The sequence below is a fragment of the Vicia villosa genome, linkage group LG2, assembly GCF_029867415.1.
Source record: "Vicia villosa cultivar HV-30 ecotype Madison, WI linkage group LG2, Vvil1.0, whole genome shotgun sequence".
Lineage (NCBI taxonomy): Eukaryota > Viridiplantae > Streptophyta > Magnoliopsida > Fabales > Fabaceae > Vicia > Vicia villosa.
Genome location: NC_081181.1, coordinates 35,580,008 through 35,586,661, shown reverse-complemented (window position 1 = coordinate 35,586,661; position 6,654 = coordinate 35,580,008).

Genomic DNA, 6,654 nt, shown 5'->3' with positions numbered 1-6,654 from the left:
CCTTTTTAAATGTCGATTTAGAAGAATATTTTTGTTCCTATTTAAGTGTCATTTTATAATTTAATTTTATAATTTGTCATTTATACCCTTATTTTCTCAATAACTCTACCTCAAATTTTTTAATTAGTTATTGGAAAAAGAGAGTGTATGATTAAATTTATTTGGAAAAAGAAAAATAAATAAGGGTATAATAGAAAAATTAACTCTAATAATCCACTTCAATAAAATTTAAAATATATTTTATCAAATTGAACAATACTACATAGTCATTAAAACTATTAACTTTTTATCTTACGGGTCACTATCAAATTATTATCATTATTATTTTTAAGGGTCTTGCTAACGACTGCCCTCAGGACACTCTTTAAGCATACTAAATAAAGAAAATATTCTTTAAAAAAAATCATGATTTCAATTTTCAATGTATTGAATGCACGCAATTTTAAAAAAACTTAACGCTTTAATCACTTAAAAAGTGCCCTAAGGGCACTGGTTAACATTTCCCTTTTTTTAAATGTCAAATTTTTTTCTTTCTCCGTGTCATACGTTTTTTTATTATTTAATTAAATACAATTAGGTTTATATAATAATTGTTTATTTTACAATTATGTAATTAAATTTAAATTCACATGTGTATCTAAATACATACTTTGTCAAATTTACCATTATATTTTGTATAATAATATTATTTATTGTAATATTTTGATTTCATAAATTTTCGTTGTACTTTTCCAATAAAAATGAGTTTTTCATATATATATCTAAAAAAAATTATTCCTACAATTTTTAAAAAAAATCACCCGTGCGGGAGCACGGGTCTCTAACTAGTTAGATTTATGAAAATATGGTCTACTCACCCTGATTGTGTAACACCCGTAATGCGATTAAATATTTAATTTAGTTAATTTTGAATATTTATAGTGTTTTGTTGTGTTTTGAGTTGTCGAGTCGGGTATTTTAACGGAATAGCCGGACGAGTTTTAATAGTAAAATTTAGCATTTTTAGTATTAAAAATATTAATAATATAACTATTAGTGCTTAGGAGATATACTGCTAAATTAAATGAGTTAGCTAAAATAACCATAGAATAATATTAGGGGGTATGTATAATTGTTTATGTGGGCTAGCATGTGTGTGTTGTACGAATGAAATATTAGACCCATTTAAAATTGTGAAATAAAGGGAAATGGTGGTATTCCCTGATCTCTATTTTTCACTACAGTCATCTTGAATCTTGAACTGACTTGGATCTCAGACTGGCGGAAAAACCTTCCTCAGGCCGTACCGGATGCTCTTCTTATCGCTTGGTCCAATTCTCTCCAAGAGGGCCAACTTGGGGGAATCGCATAGGAACTGAGACATTTGGGCGTAGAAACAACATCTCTTGAGCGACATCACCCAACCTAGATAAGTTGAATATTAGTTTCTCGTGGTCAGGTCAGCAATGGTAAACAGGACTGTCTGAATATAAATGATAGGAAAAGGTACCTCAGATTCTAAAAGGCATGGAAACCGGTTGGCAAACACCTCCGATCATTGCTCGGGCTTCAACGAATTCAACTTTCTAAAGGAAAAACTGGATGGAAAGAACAGTCTAAGCCCAACCAGATGTCAAAGAAGTAAGTCTCCGGATGAACCTAGTCCAACTATCATCTTGGGTCCAGGGGAAGCCGACCACAAGGCTATTATCGCCTATAGGCAGGTTGTCGGCCACCTATATATTACTTGACGTAGATACCCAATCCCGAGAAGGAAAGAAGTTGGGAGGTTCGTGTTTTGGTGATTGAAAAGTACCTCGCTGAAGCATTTAACAAAGGTAACTTTGGGGTCCTAAGGTTTCAACAGTGTTCCTTGAGCTACATCTCCAAGGAAGTTGACTACCCAACGACATTTTGATTGTTAAATATAAAGCAGGATACTTCAACACATTATCCAACAGTTGGAGACACGATAAATAAGATAATTGCACCCTCGGAGCCCCATAAAGGATAGATGCCAAAGATTCAAGACAATGTTCGTCCATAATCAATTTACCATTGAAGGTTTATCTATCCAGTCATTTTGTTGTTTCTTTGTAAAGACTTAAATTCATTATTCATATAAATATTTGTACATATCATCTATCTTCCCTTGTTGTATTATTATTTGTATCTCTCTTTCTTTTAGAGTGCTTAGGACAAAGATAACAAAGATGAAATGCATGGTTGTGTATCTGATACAGACTAAACACAATTTTGCGCTTCTGATACAGCTTAAATGCATTCCTTGCTTGAATTCGTATCCGATACACACTAATCTCATGTTTGAGATTCTGATACGACATAATCGCATGCCTTGCATTATTGCATATATGATATGGACTATGTTAAAACAAGATTGTGATCTATGTTCAGAATCTGGTTTTGATGATAACAAGCATATATTATGTTAGTAAAAATTTTATTACTAATGATTTCATTGAGTGTGCAAATGTTAAGCTAAAAGCCTTATACGACATTCATCAAAAATAAGCATATTGATTGTATCAGAAACTAGTTTAAAAACTGAAGAATGCAAAAGATCAGAAACATCCGATGCATGAAGTCTCAAAACAACAAGAAGATCAAAGAAATGTAATATCATTAAATGATGAGATGTTATGACTGAAAGCAAGTTCAACAAACAAAATCAGAAGATCAGAAGTTATCAAAGAAACAAAAACTCTGTTTCTCAAAGAACAAAATCACTCTTATAAACTTCATCAGAAAACAAGCAACATCAACGTTCACGAGTAATGCCAACAAAGATGTTCTGACCTAGTGATCCGAAACTTCTATGAACATCATAAATTGCTCCAATTAAGTCTCATGCAAGCAATCACGAGACTAAAAGTAAAGAAAAAATCATGACATCTATTTTGGTCTACATCTTGGAAGAGTGAAAAGAAGACACGCCACCAACACCAAAGATAAGATTCGCCTTGGAAATAGGTATTTCCTGATTTAAACTCTACCAAGCATTAAATGCTATGTTCAAATATGGTTTAACGATTATGCTCCAACGGTAATATACCAGAATTCTATATAAAGAGTAGAACCTTGAAAGTGCAAGTGTGTGTGCAAAAATGAGAATGTAAGAAAAATAACTGCACCATAAGAGGCAACATACACAAAGTGTGTGATAAGAAAAACAAGATTGTTGACATACACAACATAAGCCTATGACAAGAAAATCTTAAGTGAGAAATAGAAAAGTCTTCATATTTTGCAGTATACTCATATGGAGTAATGAGAGTTGGAAATATATCTGAGAGAGATCCACAAATACATGATCGGTCCAAATAATCTTCACATTGAATGACTAAAGAAACTAAATACACTGAGTTCTTTCTATATAGTGTTTCATGTTTACTTAAGTTCATTAATGTGTTATTGGCTGTAACAAGCTCCATGATCATTATTGAAGAAGAAGATGAAGATCAATACACAAGAAGCAATCAACACAAGATTTGTTGCTCCATATCTGCTTATTCATAATTAAAGAAGATGGTCTTACAAGAAGGAGTTACATTCAAGAGTTGAAGTTCTAATCTCCTTACTCAAGAAGAGAAGACCAAGTTAAAGAAGCACGTTGAAACAAGAGTTGTTGCTCTTAATCCGCTTTCCGAAGAATGAAGATAGAGATCAAGATAAAGAAGCATTCCAAACAAGAGTTGTTGCTTGAAATCAGCTTATCAAACAAAGAAAATAAGATCTCTACCAGAAGATAAAGCCAAGAAGACTACAAAATTTTGTTTTTAATTCTTGTAATAATATGTAAAACACAAGAGTTGTTGCTCGTATTGTGTTGTTCCTTAGGAATCTTCTGATAAATTGCTTAGGCACCAGAAGTGACTTTTAGTCAGTGTGTCATAAACAATAAGCGATCAGAATACGAGAAAATCTGCTTGATAAGAAGCACACTTGTAATCTCCAAAAGAACAATTCTAGTTTGAATTGGTGTTCCTTGAGTATCTTTCTCATTCAGATACTTGAGATGTCCAAGAGGTCTAGTTAGACTATTGGAGGTGTCTAGGTCAATGAACGTTATATCTTGCTGAGATCACTGAACGGTTCATTGTCTAGAGTTAGTCACTTGCAGATAGCTTATGTAGGAGTTTCTAGGTTGATGAACGTTATATCTTGCTGAGATCACAGAACGATTCATCATCTAGGGTTAGTCACTTACGGGTAGCTTGTGCGGATGATTAGTCACAAGTAGGTTGCTTGTGCAGTTGTAATCAAGATTGATTATAGTGGATTAAGTCCTCTATGGAAAGAGGCAAAATCACCTGAGGAGGGTGGACTGGAGGTAGCCTTGTTGAGAAGGTGAACCAGGATAAAAATGAATGTGTCTCTTACTTTCTGAACCTTCATTTAACCCATAATTTCCATGTTGTCCTTATTCAGAATTATGCTTAACAAAGTCAGAAGTTTTGAGGAAGAAAAGAAACTAAATGAATGTATATCTCGTAGGCTATGCATTGTTATGCTTCCACAATATTATCCAAAGCATATCCAAGAAGATGAGATACTAGAAGAAAGAAAAGATTTATAGAAAGGGAAATAAATATTGAAGAACACAATCCAAACCCCTCTTTCTTGTGTTTTTCTCCACCTTCAGACTATATATGCCTTAAATTCATCAATTGCATGACTTCTCATTTGAGACATTAACCACTTATTTTTGTGTAAGTGGCACACCTCCCCTTCGAATCTAGATAATCTAAGGGCGTATGCAGTGGAACCTAGAGATGTCTACATTGATCTGAGCTAAGCCCGAGAGGCAAAAATGAGGATCTTACCCTTGGCTGGGGAACGATCCTATATGACACGAAGCTTAGTACAAATATTCGACCATAATATTCTAGTTTCTTAAGTCCCAAACCTCACCTCTGGAAACACAAGTTATTTGCTAAACACAATGAACAAATGTAGCAACCAAAAATAGTAGCTAACACCATTTAATGCACTAAGTCACCAATCACAAAGGCATGTAGGGGTGAGAATAGGTCAGACCAACTAACAGGAACCTAAGGCCTTGCCTACACGGGCTAGACTTTTTTTTAAATAGAAAAGGTCTATGCATTTTTATAAGCTTACTTAGCTAAAAAGTCCAGACTATGGGTCATAAAAAAGTATTTTAAACCTATCAGACCGGCCTATTTAAATAAATATGGATACATTTATTATTGTTACATTGTATTTTGTACTTTGAATTAAAATACGAAAATAAAGCATAATTATTTTGAAGAACTTGTGAAAATAAGTTAAAAAAACAATATGAACAATGTTATAAGTTGTTGTCATTAATTGTTTTTATAAGTTCATTCAAACAAATAATATCACAAAACATTTTTCTAATAGGTAAAATCGAATGAGAAAACGAAAAAAAAACATTAGATTCATTGATCTTTTACTTTATCAATCTATTTTGCATTAGTTCAATTGCTTATTATCAAATGTTTAAATGAAGCATACTTTTAAGTAGGCTAGTAGGCCAACCAGGTCTTCAAAAAGGCTAGGCTCGGGCCTACAAATAAGTCTATAATAGACTATAGGAAGCCAAACTTAGACTTTGAATATTTTAGCAAGTCAGGCTTAGGCTTGGTACACTAGTGCAAAAAGTACTTTTTACATCGGGCGAAAAGCACTTTTTACATCGGTTCGGGGTCCGATGTAAAGCCAAGCGATGTAATAAGTCTGAGACATTTTACATCGGGCCAAGGCACGATGTGAAAAATTAACATCCACATCGGTTGAATTCAGATGTCTGATGTGATAAATAATGCAAATTTTTAATAAAAAAAATATACGCACACCTTTTACATCGGTTGTTCACTTTGACCGATGTAATAGGAAGTTCTTACATCGGTTTTCAGATTTGCCCGATGTAATAGACTGGTTATTACATCGGTTTTCATAATACCCAATGTAATATGTTTTTTGCTTTTAAGCATATAATGGTTGTTTTTCCTATTTTTCCTATTTTAACCTGTAATTTTTTTTGTACATAATTTTCCATATAAGATTCAAATACCACACAGACCAAAGTTAGGTCGCTATTTTGCACATTTTTCCCACACCACATAGACCACATTTAATTGCACCAAATAACTAAGATGCATATATATATATATATATATATATATATATATATATATATATATATATATATATATATACTCGTCAAACTATACAAAAGTATTAATCTAGGATTCACAAGTGTACAAAATGATAAGAAAGGTTTACACACGGTTTACTACTACAAAATAACAACAGAAAAAATATCCAACCATTTAAGTCCTTTCGCGCACTTGAAAAACCAACATGCATCCACGAGAAAGATAAAGTTATTCTTTATATAACTCAAAGAAACATTTTACCCAACGGAGTCGCAAATCTTACAAATCTTCTTGTGTTAATGTTGTAGGATCATCAAATACCTACAATACGTAAATAGCAATATATAGTTATTCTTTGAAAATTCACATTAAGTTGCAAAACGCAAAGTAAATAACAAATTAAAGTTATTTTATTACATGCATCCAAGATTCAGTTATATTGGCAGAGACAATATCCAACATATTTTTCATCACATAGTACCTGCAATCATTAGAGTTATTTTACTTCCTT